The sequence below is a fragment of the Chionomys nivalis genome, chromosome 13, assembly GCF_950005125.1.
Source record: "Chionomys nivalis chromosome 13, mChiNiv1.1, whole genome shotgun sequence".
In the NCBI taxonomy this organism is placed as follows: Eukaryota; Metazoa; Chordata; class Mammalia; order Rodentia; family Cricetidae; genus Chionomys; species Chionomys nivalis.
This window is the reverse complement of record NC_080098.1, coordinates 47,207,650-47,223,986: the sequence shown is the minus strand read 5'-3', so window position 1 is coordinate 47,223,986 and position 16,337 is coordinate 47,207,650. Positions and strand designations below refer to the sequence as shown.

Below are 16,337 nucleotides of genomic sequence, written 5' to 3'. Positions count from 1 at the left end.
TTCACTAGATCTCAGTTTCCCTAGCTTTTGAGCATCTAAAGTCACCAGTACTTAATGATACACATGCAAGAAGAAAGTAGCAGAGGAAGGGATGGCTATGTGCCAAAATGAGGGAAGTGTACCATCCAGAAAAGCCTGCTGATGGGGGATTCCAGCTCTTAGCATCAAATCTGCATTTAATGTGCACATAACTATATGCTACACCGGACTACTTCCATAGAGAGCCATAAAGCCTATGGCTTTTAACAGGCCTATGGTTTTCCAAATAGGAAGAACACTGTTTACTTAAGACATTTTATGTTTGGGTTCCCATATACTATAGCACACAACAGACACACAATTTGCGATTTTAATTACAACTAACTTTTGGGTCAAGTATTATCTGGCACTTGGGATGACTCTGATGACATTCTCAACTCCTACAGTCACTCCTGCACTACCTCAAGAAGAGAAAATATTGCAGCTTTGCACAATAGTTTGTTTTGGAATAACCAGAAGTAATGGAAGCATCTGGCAGGTGAAGCTTCATGTTAAACTGGATGTGTAAATGGGGGAACCTGGGAAAAATCTTTCCCGAAATCGTTGAGAAATTTGCTTTGAGAAAATGCTTTGCACCAAGACTCTTTTTCCTTTAATACTAGAGAGTAAGAAAGAAACATTAGACTGCAAAGAAAAGTCCCAGGCAGGGTGGATATCCAGAGGAACTCCATACCAGAGTCAGGTAAAGACAGGATGAGAAAAGAAATGTACAACTCAGATTCCTTATGAATACACAAATACCAAGGCTATCAACATGAATATTAGCACATCAGATCCAGCAGCATATTAAAAGAATTATTTACATTTGTGACAATGAAATGGGATTTATTCTAGGAACTTAGGGTAGCTCAACAAAAGAAAAATTTGCATACTATACTAGAATAAAGAGTAAGGAACACGTGATCATCTCAATTGACACAAGAAAGGTATTTGATAAAATCTGACAGTCTCATATGAGAAGGAGAAATCAAGAAACATAATCCTCAACATAATCAATAGTATTCAAGGAAAAGGAAAAAAGTCATTGCTGGCTGCCTACCGACACACTCAGTGTTGACAGACTCCAAGTCTTCTCCCTAAAGTCACAAGTCAGGAATGTCTTCTTGCACACTGCTATTTAGTGTTGTCCCAGAAGTTAGAGCATTGTCACACAACAGAAGGAAGGAAAGGGATTCGGAAAGGAAGATGACCTGATCCTGCCTGTAGAGAACCCAGTAGAAACTCACAAGGAAGCCACTAGAGCTAACAGATAAACTCAGGGAAGATGTAAATCATGGAGCCAAGAGCAGACAATCCGGTGTCTGTACACCAGCAATGAATAATCCAAAAACAGAATTGGAAAAGTAACTGCATTTACAGTTGTATCTTAAAAACGTTTAATTTTAATTAGCTGTTTAGCAGTGAATATAACCAAGGAAATGAAAGGCTCTGTTTGCTAAAGACTGAAAACCGTTCAGATGTAGATAAGAAGAAATCATGGAGAGTTGTCCCAGGTTTATGAATTGCAAAGAGTCAATACCACAGCTAATTACAAAAACAAAACAAAATATAGGTGTGGCTGGGTGTGGTGGCACACATCTTTAATCCCAGCACTCGGAAGGAAGAAGAAGGTGGAGTTTGAGGCCAACCTGATCTGCAGATCAAGTTCTAGAAAACTAAAGCCACATAGAGAAACTCTGTCTTGAAAAACAAACAAAAATAAATAAATTAACAAATAAAATAAAAATATGTGCAGCAATGCTGTAGCAATTACAACAGTTTGAAATGACCTTAAGGACAGACATACAGACAAATGAAAGAGGATAGCAAGCCCAGAAGTAGATTCTTGCATATGCAGTTAATTGATTTTTTAAATATTTTTAATTCTTTGAAATTTTTATACAATATATTTTAAACATATTTACCCTCTATCCCCAGCTCCTACCCTAACCACCCTCCCATTCCTTTCCACCCAACTTTGTATCTTTCTTTTTCTTCCTCCTTCTTCTTTAAACCCAGCAAGTCATTTGTGTGATCTAACTAGTCTTGGGAGGTCAACCAGCCAGGGTTCACAACATTTAAAGCAAGCTGATTGTTAACAAAAGATCCATGAATATTCAATAAGGAACAGCTTGCCTTTTCAAAAAGATTTGCAAGAGCGAAAATGGGTATGCACATGCAAAGAAAGAAATTGGACCTCAGACTACTAAAAAACAACAAACAAATAAAAACCCACTAACCCAAAGTGGATCAGAGACCAAAACTTAAGAACTAAAATGATAGAACTTTTACAAGAAAATTTCAAGGGAATATATAAATATGAAACCATATTGGTTTTATAGATGAGAGATCTGAAGTATAGGCAATAAAAAAGAATTGAGCTTTGCTATAATTAATAATGTAGAGTCATCAAAAACATTATGGCTACAAACAACCTACAGAATTGGATAAAATATTTGCAAACAGTATATCTAGAAAAACAGCTAAGACAGTCTAGTATATGAAGAACTCATACACTTCAATAACAATAAAAAATAGTAATCCAAACTTGAACAAATGACTTGAAAAAACACTTCTCCAAAGAAGACATACAGATGACTTGTAACTCCAGGAGGAGGTGGCCAATAGCAATAGTCATTAGGGAAATGCAACTCAAATCCATGCTTGTTGACATCACTAGCAAAAGAACAGGAAGTAAGGAATGTGGGTGATGGTGTAGAGAAATCAGAACCCCCAAACTTTCAGTGGAAATGTCAGTGATGTAAGCTACTGGAAACTAGGGTGTTAATTCTTCAAGATTCAAGGCTGGAACCTAACAATTTCACTCCTAGCTACACACTCAAAAATCTCACAAGTAGACTCAGGAGTGTTCATGGTGGTGTCATTCACAGCAACCAAACACGGAAACTACCCCAGGTTCATGGTGTCCTCACACAAACAAGATGGATGCATACATCAGAATGCTATTCAGTCCTGAAAAAGAGTGAAATTCTGATATGTTACAGTGCAGATGAGCCCCCATTCACTCACCTTTTGTGCTGAGCACTGAACCCAGGGCCTTGCGCATGCTCAGCATGCACCCTACTACTGAGGTATGTCCTCAGCCTCAGGGAGACCTTGACCACACACTTAATGAAGTAAACCAGACACAGAAGGACAAATACTGCAGGAGTCAGCTCATCTGGGTTTCCTAGAGCAGAGATGACCAGTGGCAAATGGGAGGAGAAAAGGACAGTGACAACATGCGAACATACAGAGTTTCTGGCAGAGATGTGGGAAAGAGTTACCTACGAGACAGGACTAGAAATTAGACAAAGAAATAATCTCAGTCTTGGTTATGTAGAGTTTTGAGGCTGAGAATTTAGCTCAGCTGGTAGGCTGTTTGCCGAACATTCTCAAAGCTCTGGGTTTGATCCCCAGCCCTGCACAAACTGGGCATGGTGCACTACTTCAATACTAGCACTCAAGAGGTGGAGGCAGGAGGATGAGAAGTACAAGGTCATTTTGGCTACACATCAAATTCAAGGTCTGAGCTACTTGAGAGCTTGTGAAACAAGGCTGCTGAGATGGGTCAGCCAGTAAGGGCACCTGCCACCAAACCTAACGGCCTGAGTTCCATCCCTGGGATTCGCATGAAGGAGAGAGAGAGCTGGCTTCTGTAAATGGTCTTTCATTACACATTACACGTGTGCTTCCCTGTCCCACAGCACACTAAATAGGATATATATATATATATATATATATATATATCACCAGCAACAACGAAACCCAGAATTTTGACGCTGTGCTAAGAAATAGATGTTGTGCAGCAGCCAAGCAAGCGCTATTGTGCCAGCTTCCGAACAACTTCTTATTCTTGCAGGCTATGGAGAAGTCCCCATTCGGTAAAATCAGCAGTGACCGTGTGAAAATGCTGCTTCTCTTACTTACACTCTGGGTCAGTGAGCATCTCCCAGTTTAGTTTCAGCACTTCTAGAAACACACAATAAACCAGTGCTTTCTTGAAGTCCTTGAAGCAAGGCCTACAAAGAGCTAAATCCTTGCTTTTGGTTTTATTCCTTTGTCCACAGCCGAATTTCTCACGGTGGCTATTTTCCGAAGTGTCGTAGGCAACCCTCAGCTCAGTCAGGTGCTAGTGGTCCCTATTCTTAATGTAATGGCTGACACGCATGTCGCTGCTGACTCTCTGGTCCCATCTGTCTTGGGATTGTCGCTGTAAGGCAGAGACAGAACTGGATGTGTGGATCACATCATTCTTTTAATTAAGAAAGGGCCTCAGTAAGACCCAAGCCTGCCTTTGTTGTTGAGAATTTCTTATCCTCACCTAATCTTTCCTTTGGCATTTCCACACAGAGTAGTTCGGGGAACCTAGCAACTCTTTATCCCTCTAGCACCTGCTACCTTCTCCACGCATCCACAGTGATTAAACAATTGACACCATCATTCTGTATCTCGAGTTGTTACCACACCTGTTCTGTTAAGCATGCAAGACCTTTGTTCTTAATAAACAGGAATACTTACCAAAAACGTCATCCTTGGTAACTCTCTTGGGATGTGAGTGTAGAAAGCAGATGTTCTTGGTTTTTTGTTTCTGTAGTGTATATGTGTGTGGTGTGTGTAGTGTGTGTGTATGTATGTGGTATGGTGTGTGTATGTGTGTGTGTAGTGTGTGTATGTGTGTGGTGTGTTGTGTTGTGTGTATGTATGTGTATGTTGTGTGTTTTTATGTGTGTGGTGTGTGTATGTGGTATATGTGTGTGGTATGTGTGTGTGTGGTGTATGTGTGTATGTGTGGTGTATGTGTGTGGTGTGATGTGTGTATGTGGTTTGTGTGGTGTGGGGTATGTGTGTGCATGTGGTGTGGTGTGGGGTATGTGTATGTGGTGTGGTATGGTGTGTGTGTGCTTGCAGCCTGTGTGCATTCTACAACCTTACTTGAAATCCGTTGAGAGCTAAGAGACGGACTTCTGCTACTGCAGGTACCACCTCATGGTCTGCCATCCCCCTCTACAATCTTCATAGGAAGAGTCTAAATTTCTAATCCTGGCCCATGAAAGTGCTTAAAGCTGCCATTTTACAACACTGGAAAAAAACTCTACCAGAGTTCAGCCAGAACTCCATGCCTTGGGCCTTATTACAGGACACTCTGTTCCAGGAAACAGTGGTGGAGAGTCAATAGCATGTCTCATTTCATTCCGTATCTGAGAGCTCACCTGGAAGTCAAACAAAATTTCAAAGGAGCAGATGGAGTTTAGCACTGGTCCAATATCAGAAATAGGGATCTTTTAAAGTATCCTTTTGAACTTTCAATTTTTATTGTTTGTAAGTAGGATTGTTTATTATGACTCTCTCTCTCTCTCTCTCTCTCTCTCTCTCTCTCTCTCTCTCTCTGTGTGTTTGTGTATGTGTGTATTGTGTATGTGTGGGCACATGTGTGCACTCATGCATGTTGAGGCTAGAGGTCAGTCTCAGATGTTATTCCCCAGGAGCTGGCCACTGTTTTTTGAGACAAGGGTTCTCACTGGGTCCTAAGGCTTGCTGATTAAACTAGGTTTACTGGCCAGCCCCCCACCCCACCAGGGATCCTTCTGTCTTCACTCCACAGTACTAGGACACAGGCACATGGCACCACACCTAATTTTTCACATGGGCACTGGAGAGTGACCTCAGGGTCTCACGCACCTGAACCATTTCTGCAGCTCAAATTCTCTTTTGTGGTATTCAGGTTGGACGGTGTCTTCGTTAGGGTCTCTAAATGCAATGAAGAAACACAGGACCAAAATCAACATGGGGAGGAAAGGATTTATTTGGCTTCTATATCCTTCCTGAATCACAGTCCATAGAGGGAAAGCAAGGCAGGAACTCAAACTAGGCATGAAACCTCAGGTAGGAACCGATGCAGAGGACATGGAGGGGTGCTGCTTACTGACTTGCTCAATCTGCTTTCTCATAGAACCCAGGACCACCAGCCCAGGGTGGTATTACCCACAATGGGCTGGGCCCTCCCACATCAATCACTAAATAAGAAAATGCCCTACAGGCTTGCCCACGGCCCAATCTCATGGAAGCATTTTCTTATTTGCAGGTTTTTCCTCTCAGATGGCTATAGTTTATGTCAAGTTAATACAGAATTTGCCAACGCACAGACGGGGTTTGTAGCGTTTTATCAGAATGCTGTATTAAAAGGAAGCCCTCCCCACAAAGGGAGATCTGCTGTGCTTGTCATCTGTCACTGCTCTGTCTGCCCCGTTTTTTTGTTTGTTTTTTGTTTTTTTGCTTTTAATATCTGATTCTCCAATAGTTTTTTTTCACTTATACACCTAAATGTAGGGTCTCTGACCCCATCCATGCAAGATAAAGTCACCAAGCCTTCAATTAAGACCCCTTTTCTTTTTTTTTCTCCTTTAACCAAGATCCTCTGAGGCTTTTGAAGACAGGAAGGTTGAATGTTCCAATCTTAAGCAAAAGTCAGCTGGACACGGGTCTAAGACATTTAATCTTATCAAGCTGATTAGATTGCCTGGAGCCGTGAAAATGATAAAAAAAAAAAAAACTGCAAGAAAATGGAGTGACTCAAAATGGTGCGAATTCAGGTAGAAGAATGTTTTTAATGCTGTCAACTTCCAAATCAAAAAGAAAGCGAGGAGGAAAAGGCAATTTAACAGCAGCTTGCCCTCCTGCTTTGTGGCAAAGCCAAGCTGTCTACCCAAGGAACCGTTGCAACTCCAATTAATATTAAAAGCAAAACCTGTGGTAACTGAACACTGCAAGCACAAACGCGACACTGGACGAAGTGACTACCGGCTGTCTTCTGGTAATCAGTCCTAAACAGCCTCTGTTGCACCGTAACGTGTCAGAGAACTCAAACTTCTCCACAGCAATGTTGGAAATTTCAGTCAAGATTTGAGTTGATGACAAAGCGATTGCTCTTTCTTGGTGCTTGGAAAGAAAAAATGAGAACTGGCTCATGTCCCTTGGCTTCAGCTAGAACCCGGTGTTTCTCGGAAAAGCAGAAGTGGAGAGCCTGTAGGGGAGCAGGGAGTAAGGGCAGCGCTCACAGAGCCTGTGAGGTAGACCACTTACTGCACACAGGGAACCAGAGTCAGAATCAACTGACTTGCCTAAAGCCAGCCCTCGAGTTTAGGGGATTTCTAAGCGAAGATCCAAGCAAAGACTGGTTTTGGTGTAGAGGTTCTAAACTATGGCATTTACTTTTGATAGTTTTTAGTAGCTTCACTACTATAGCATGTGGCTTATCCACACCAGGGTAGATGCTCCACGGACGAATGAATAAGCAGATGAATCAGTGGGAACAAGAGCTCAGCGTACACAGACAACAGATGACCAAAAGCTTTAGGTGAAGGGCCCAGGCTTTCAAAGGTCTACTAAGAAATGGGGAAAGGGTTTAGCATGGGCTTTGAGAGTAACTGGAATTAGTCTTTTTCAAATCAGATATCCATTTGTTGCACCCTGAGGTTTGGGTTCAGAGTGTCCTCGCATAATGCAAATAAGCCACTTGGTCCTTCCCTGTGAAGCCAAATAAGCTAACAGTAAATACCTCAGATGGTTGTCACAGGTCATCATATTTAGCATATTCTAGATCCTGTCCTCCATCAGGATATAGGAGGCCTCAACACAGGTGCTCCGGCATGGCTACAAGTAAACTTCACTCCTAAAATATTGGTGCTACCATTATCACATGATCACATCATTGTTACAAGTTATGAGAATCTCAGTATCAGTTTGTGGGGCCCTGAGGTGTCATGACAAGAACACAATGCCACACCTGTGACGTTCTGGTCAAACATGCCTCCGCGTGGGGTAATGACGCAGCACCTGATCCCGAACAGAAGATCATTCTGCAGAACAGTACCCAGCCATTTTCAACCGTGTGGGGCAAGGACAGAGCGCACTTGGAATCCCGATTTTCCGGGAGAACTGGCTACTGTGGGAAGCAGGGCAATTGGAGTATAACCTTCGTATTATTCTTAATTTTTTTTCTGTAGGCTGGAGATTATTTCTAAGCATAAGTTTATAAAGTCAAAACAATATTGGTGCTAAAAGAGGAACAGGGGCCAGAGAGCTCAGGGGTGGAGTGCCTACTTATTGGAGGAAGAACACTGGTCTAGCATGCATGAAGGTCTAGGTTCAATTCCTACCACCAGGAAGAGAGAGGGGGAGAGACCAGCAAACAAACTGATAGACAGAATTTCAAATTTCCTTCCTTCTAATTAAAACTGGATGCCCACATGCTGAATAACAAAACTACACCCGTACCCGTCACCTTGCACAACCATTAACTCCAAAGAGACCGAAGACCTCAGTCTGGAAGCTGAAATACTGAACCTGCTAGGTGAACATAGTCAGTGCCCTATGAGATGCTGGTGTAGAAAGGGATCTTCTGAACAGGCCCAGACACCATCATGGCCCCATGTGGCAAGCAAGCTACCCATATCAACCTGTTTTTCACTGTCTTCACTTCTTTGAGTCTCCCTCTTACCACAGCACAGGTCTGCTCCTCTTTCTCTCCCATTTCTCTCCCATATATTTGTTCATCATAATGGCCCTACCCACCCAGGACTGGAAGGCACAAGGCAGGCCTGTGAAAGGCTGGTCCATGGGTGTCTTTCACCCACCTGAGCAGAGTCATTACTGTGGTTTTATCATGGAAATGCAGATGTACATGTATAATGAAATATCTTTCAACCACAAAAATCATTTTTGTCATTTGCAGAGGGCCACTACATTAATAAACCAGAGACACGTGCTCACTCAGTTGTGGAAACTGAATGTTTGACCTCCTGGAAGAACAGGGCAGTCACTAGGGACTAGAAGAGTGGAGAGGGAGGGGAAGGAGAGCCACAGACACAGAGGAAGGAGGAGCTGTTTTTGTGGAACTTTAAGATATTGGTTAAAACAAGAATGACATCTGTCGTAGTTTGGGTTCTCAGAAGTCGAGTTTTGCTATGTACTCTAGTTGGTCTCCCACTCAACCTTGTAAGTGCTAGGATTATAGGGGTGTACCACCACACCCAGCTTGTTTCTATACCAAATTATCAGAGTACACCCACAAGGTGTACAAATGTGTGTCAGCAAACTGTTGCTCAACTGGTAACCATAGTGACAGAAGGGAATACAGTAGAATGGGTACCAATCCCTTTCTACTTCTTTTTATTAAAAAAGCAGAAATTGGGTACTCCCACCTTTTAATTAAAGTCTCCTTTTTTGAAGGTGAACTCTGATTCTTGAAATTTGCTATAAAATTCATCAAATGAAAATGTAAAATCCATGTCTGAATTTTCAGAAATTTCTTTTTTGGGGTCTGGGGATCAATCCCAGAGCCTAAAGCACTGTGGCCTAGTGTTCTACCACTTACCGACATTTCTAACCCTTGGACTTTAGAAAGATTCAAAATGTATGTAGTTCAAAGGGCTGGCCTAGCACTCTCAAGGTAGCCTAGGCTAGCCTTGAATTATTGATCTTCTTGCCTCCAGGGTGACGAGATCATGGGCATATGCCACCACGCCCCACTGAATTTTCAGTAAATGTGAAACCAATAGGCAGTGCCTCAGACTGAATATTTTTCTATAAAACATGTATTTAGAGGGATGGGATTACGTCTCAGCAAGCACGAGAATCTGAGTTCAATCCCCAGTACACATATAAAAAGCTGGGCATGGCTATGCATGCCTGTAAGCCCTCAATCTGGGCGACAGAGACAAACGGATACTGAGAGTTTACTGGTCAGCCAGCCAGCCAGCCTGGCTGATATGGCAAGCTCTGATTTGATGACATAGCCTGGCTGGATGGGGGAAGACAGACAGATAGAGGAAGATGCTTGCCATCCTGGTTCTGGTGTCCACTTGAGTGCGATGGTGTGCACACTCACAGAAAAAGGAGAAAAGAATCCTCTTTAGCCCTTCCCTCTTCTTTCAGTCCTTAGGAGAAGAACAGAATGACCTAGCTCTGGCCAGCCCTTCCCCACCTCGAGAAGGTGACAGGTTCCAGGTCTTCCCCCCACTGCAGTTAACCTCCCTGTCAGTGAGTGTTCTGGGATGAGCCGCCGTGGCTCCAGTTTCTACTTTCTCCAGCCCTAGCTGCGAAGCAATTTCTCAAGACAGTTTAACTTCACCAGCAGGTAATTTCAATCCGGCGGAAGCATCAATCTGACGTGTATATGTTATCTTCATTATTTTAATTACTCTTCAATAACTTTTTTTTTTGCCCAACACTTTCCAAGAATTGTTGACTAGAAATTGTCAGGCCTCGTCTTATCACGGCTTCATAGCGGCATCATTTAGCTGCATACCTAAAGTCATGGAATTTGTTTGTGAAACTCTTTATCTCAAACTAGTGCGAGGGAAAAAGTTCCCTTTTTGATGGGAAGTCACCCACCTCTGTCACACTGCTGTCTGCGCTCATCTGAACAGCTGACAGTTTCTGTTAATTTACTCTCACTCCCCAGCTCGGCTTCCCGGCTGGAAAGCTGGAGTGATTTTTGAATAACAGCAAGGCATATCTGATGTGGCAGCAACTGGCAACTCTGACACTGAGCGTGGCTGTGGCCATCACCCAGGATTCCTCACTTCTCCTTGAGAAGCAATTACAATTTCACAGGCTGGAATTAAATCTCCCTGCGGTATGAGGAGAGTAACCGGCGATGTCAAAGTGATTTCGAGCTGCTAATCTCTTGCTGGAGTACGAGTGAAAATAGAGCCCTTCCTTGTGGAAGGGAAGGCCTGGCAACTTTAAAGCTTCGACTCTTTGATATGTTTTAATTCACACCGAGGTCAGCTGGCACAGCTTCCTCCCAAGAAAACTGATACCTCTAGCTGGTAGAAAATGCCTGATGATGGGAGTTAAGGGAGGTTAAAGGGAAAGGAAGGTGTATTTGGGCTGGGAAGGAAAATAAAAATGGACCAGGGAGGAGATGATTCATTCAGTCCAGGAACATGCCAAACAGGAGGACCTGAGGCTGATCCCCAGCGTCCACATAAAAAGCCAGTATGGTGGCATCTGCTTGTCATCCCAGCACTGGGGACATGGAGACAGGAGGAGCCCCAGGGCTTGTTGGCCAGCCAGTTTGGTGAGTTGGGAAAGTCCCAGGTTCAGTGAGAGACACTGTCTCAAAAAAAGAGCCAGCCTTGGTGGTGCATGCCTTTAATTCAAGGACTGGGGAGGCAGGGTTCCAGGAGTTCAAGTTCAAGGCCAACCTGGTCTACAGAGTGTGTTCTAGTTTGGCCAGAGCCACAGAGTGGAAACTCTATCTCAAATAAACAAACATAAACAAACAAAAAAACTACAGAGGATAGCTGCTGAGGAATAACACCTAAGGCTGACCTCTGGTCCCCATAGGAATATGTGTATACACATGCAAGTTCACCTGAGCACCCCACACACAATTCGTGTTTAAGAACGAAGGCTGGAAAGATGGTGCAGCTGGCTAAAGCACTCACTGCACGTGCCTGAGGACCCGAGTTCCAACCCCAGAACTGATGGCAGAAAGACGGAGCCAACGCCTGAAAGCTGACCTCTGACCTCCATGAATGTACCATGACTCACATGGGAATCTTATTCACATACATATCACACACACAATAATAACAAATAACCTTCTAAGACAGGGTCTCAGGTTGTCCACTCTGACCTCAAGCCTCAAACTCACTCTGCAGCTGAGGCTAACTTAAAGTCATCCTCCTGCCTTTGCTTCCCAAATGCTGGGATTATAGGCGCCTTGATAGTCTCCAGCTGAAGTCACCTTTTACACAGAGTCACCACTGAACACAGAAGACAGTGCCATATGTCGTACAGGTCAGTGGGGTTTTTACCTGTAGGTATAGACCACTTTCTATGCTTCCAGTCTGGTTGGTGAGCGTCTTTGACTGGTTTTACATCAAGACATCTACATGGTGGTCCTTAAGGTGATCTTCTTTGGACTAGGGAAGGCATTTGTGCTGACGAGCTTTGCCACCCCTGTTCCTCCCATCTGCCAGGTGTAACTGTTAAGTGGGATGGATGGGGCTGTCAGTGGTAATCTATAATATGTTAAAATTCAGTCTGGTTCTGCAGATTTCATTTAATTAAACATCAACAACGTGTTTTTCCTGAGTAAGGACTCTAGACCTGGCAATAAAATTACTTAAACAAACAAGCAAACACCAAAGAAACTAACAAAGCTAAAACATGATGTGCGCATATCAAATAGCCCAACCATTGTTTATCGCCATTTCCAGTGATTAGAGACTTAAAAAAAGTGTGGACCTTCAGCTCACCATAGATGCAGGGGAGTTGGTGTGAGGTACCCCAACATCGTATTTTAACCCAATCCTTCATCTGTAGCTTTGGGACCTGTCCTGGAACTAGCTCTTGTAGACCAGGCTGGCCCTGAACTCACAGAGATCCACCGCCCTCTGCCTCCCGAGAGCTGAAATTAAAGACGGGCACCACCATCACCCCACGCAGGTTCTTTTTCTACAAGTGGAGCTGTAATCCAACATTACTCTCCCACTTCCACCCCCCTCAAATTATTCCAGCTTTGGCCACTGGGAGGTCACTCGACTTCTGAGCAGTATTCTATTGATAGACAGCTTCACCTGGTAACCTGTGTGGTCTTAATCTCTTTACTCTGTCACTGCAGGGTACCCCAGTTCCTCTCCTTGTATTTTCTGCCCCAGACGCGGAATGAGCCACTTCTCCAAGGATCCCTGGCTCCCTTTATTATAGACTGGTTTTATAAGCCAAGAGCTGAGTGCCAGAAGTACTTGTTGCTTTTGGAGTGCCAATGCTTTTTGTCCCTCTCAGCTAACTGTGCCAGAAATATGTGTATGTTATATGGTAGTAGGTCTTAACTGTCAACTTGACAGGATGTTGTCACCATGGAAACACTCCTGTGAATATATATCTATGATGGTGCTTTCAGAAAAGCTTAACAGAAGATAGAAGACCCACCCTGAATGTGGCTGGCACCATCCCAGAGGCTCAAGTCCCACATGGAATGAAAATGGGAACATGAGCTGAGCATGCGTATCTCTCTGCTTCCTGACTATGGAGTCTGTGTGATCAGTACTAAACATATTTTTAAAATCAATAATGATGATGATGATAATAATAATAATAAATTTCCTCCAGAACAGTCAGGGCTACACAGAGAAACAACACACACACACACCAAAACAAACAAAAAAAACCCCACAAAACTTTTTATAGGCACAAAATGATTCATAAGCTCTAGAAACTAAGCTGCTATAAACAACCCACTACATAGTCTCCTTGCCTCAGCTCTGACATCCCCCCAAACGCAAAGAACTGGGTTCTTGTAGCCAAGGAACACTTACTTTTTAAATAACTGAGGCATAGTTGACATACACATACAAAAACATCTGGACAGCTGGGCTGTTAACTCGGTCAGAAAAGCACTGACCGAGCAATCACACGGACATGAGTTGATCTCCAGGACCCACATAGGAAAAATCTATTCTCCCTGAGGACTTCTTGCTATACACCTCTGGATAAGTGTATCTCTCACCCCTCATCAAAGGAGCTTGTTTTTACAATAGACATCAATCAACACAAATGTAGGCGGAGAATACTCATTCATTTCCCAGCCGCCCAGATCTGAAAATCACACAGATACTGTATTAATGACAGTAACTGTGTGGCCAATGATTCAGGCATATTTCTAGCTAGTTCTTACATCTCGAATTTACCCATTTCTATTAATTTGTGCTGTGGTCAGCGCAGCCGGATAGCCGAGACTGGCTGGGGGTGCCGGGATTGAGACACGGAGGCTTCTTTTCAGATGGAAGAACAGCAACCTTTAGTTTTCCCAGCAACCTTTTATACCTCTACTCCTTCCGTGGAGACCCACCGGCCAGAAAGAACACAAACATCCTTGTCAATTACAGACCACAAGGAAGTTCCGCTGTCAGTCAGGGGAGTGAGGGCAACTGGATCACAACAAATCTGTGTATACCATAAGGCTATAAGGTTACTACTGGTACATTTCTGGGGTGTCTGTCTCCTTCCGCAGCTACATGGTGTCTTCTTGACTCCACCGACTCTCTCTCTCTCTCTCTCTCTCTCTCTCTCTCTCTCTCTCTCTCTCTCTCTCTGTTCTGATTTCCTGCTTGGCTTACTCTGCTAAGCCATTGACCCAAACAGCTTTATTCATCAACCAATAAAAGCAACACATATACAAAAGGACATCCCACATCACACAAAGATCCACAATCGACCAAGGTGCAGAGAGTGAGAAACTGCTGCAGATGCTCAGCTGTAAATAGGATGCAGATCACACTCCTTCCTCTCAAGGAAGCAGCATCGGGGAAGAGCAGGTAGAAAGGGCTGTAAGAGCTAGAGGCAGAGGAGGATTACAGCAAAAGTTTTCCAGACGCTACAGGACATTTGCACACACGAGCTCACAATGGTTGTGACAGGATGCACAAGGCCTACACAAGCTTAAGTCAAACACAGTCCCAGCATGAAGAGAGGAAGTGGGCTCCCTAGCTAAGGAGAAGCTGACAGCTTCTGGGAGAGAGAGTTCATTTTTTTTTTTTCTAAGGTGGTTGTCCCTGGTAGACCAGTCAGGCTCCCATGGATGATCCCATAGACCCTTGAGAAGCACAAATCAGACCTAGTAGGTTTTTTTAATGAGGGCACAAAGTTGATTAGGTAGAGAAGTGGTGTGGATCTGGGAAGAGTTGGATGAAAGGGCTGGATATGATAAAAAATACATTGTATGTCTTTCTCAGAGTATCTGTGTGTGTATGTGTATGTGTGTGTGCGTGTGCATGTGCATGCGTGCACACTAAGGTGATTATTTCCTCTTCAAGGAGCTAACTAGTGTCCTTCTCAGAATATAGCAACTTGGAAGAAAATCCTGAATGCCTAATGTCCTTGCAGAGCAAGGGATACTGATTCCCTTTGCCTTCCTTGAAGTGCCTACATATATGACTGAAAAATTGCCAGGCACTGGTGATGCATGTCTTTAATCCCAGCACACAGGAGGCAGAGGCAGGTTGATCTCTGTGAGTTCAAGAACAGCCTGGTCTACAAAGTGAGTTCTAGGACAGCCAGGGCTACACAGTGAAACCCTGTCTCAAAATATTCAAGATATATATTTATTCATAAAATTCTAGGTTCTGATTCATCCTTACTTCAAGTTGTCACAATTTTATTATTCCTTAAAATGACTATATATTGGCAGTCTGAGTTCCATCCTTGGAACACACATGGCTGGAGGAAAAAACCAGCTTCTGAAAGTTGTTCTCTGGTTCACACATGTGTGCCACGGCAGGCATGTATGTGTAAATGTGCATGTGTGCACACAAGTAAATGTAGGGGAAATCCTAGTAATGTCAGAATAAAGTCTCACCAACAAGACTGCCTGAACATGAACTTGACAGAGACAATAACAATAGCCATGCCAAACTCCCTAGGGAAAGAGCATGAGGCTTCAACCCTACCGGAAAACTGTAGGCGCCTATGCTGAGGGTGGGAGAAATCGTCCCCAGGGATGAGCACACCAACTGGTTACTCAATACCAAATGATCAGCCCTGAAAACATATACAAGTAACATTGTACAGACTAAGCAGATTGTGTATATGTCTATATATCAGACTGATCAGATTATATATCTATATATATATATGTGCATATGTATCTATATACACGTAACGTATATGTACACATATATGCATGTAACAAAAATTAATGAAAATAGAGACCATGAACTTGAAAGAGAACAAGGAGTATATGAGCATGTTTGGAGGGAGGAAAGGGAAGGGGGAAATGAAATAATCTCAAAAATAAAAAAAAGAATAAAAAAGACTAAACCGAGGTTCCTGTTTGAAATTCTCAAAACACTGATATCCTCGGCCTTGTTCGGAAAGATAGGGCTAATTTTAGACAGGCATCCCATGTTCTCAGCACTGTGGCTCTCTGTTATCTGTTACATGGGTACATTACAAGCCAGCCACACTCAGTGAATGTACCTTTTTCCCGGTATGCCTTGTCAGCATCGCCACAAACACCAGGGTTCATCTGTCTTTCCTGGTTCTCTGCCTGGGTGACTCTTTTCTTCACACTGGCACTTTGGATCACAAGTAAGTGTCACCTGAACACAAGCTCCGGGACATCTTCTGGACCCTTGGCCTCATAATCAAGCAGGGTCTTGGAAGCTGGTGGGTGGGGTGCACACAAGCTGTGATTGGGCTGGACAAGAGTGCTGTGCATGGCATGGGCAGGAAAGAGCGGATGGTGCAAAATTTTATTACACCACTCAGAGCAATGCACAATTCAAAACTTAGCAGTTGTTTAT

The 16,337-nt window shown here is 43.4% G+C and overlaps 1 protein-coding gene and 1 non-coding gene across 3 annotated transcripts in view; both read left to right on the top strand.

Annotated features, from left to right (window-relative positions):
* The window catches only part of Cdkal1 (CDK5 regulatory subunit associated protein 1 like 1), a 633,981-nt gene that overhangs the window by 534,091 nt on the left and 83,553 nt on the right, over positions 1-16,337 (top strand). The window lies entirely within an intron of this gene.
* On the top strand, positions 14,823-14,966 carry LOC130886246 (small nucleolar RNA SNORA67). Its single transcript, XR_009058231.1, has one exon. It is a non-coding gene; the product is annotated as a small nucleolar RNA SNORA67 (small nucleolar RNA).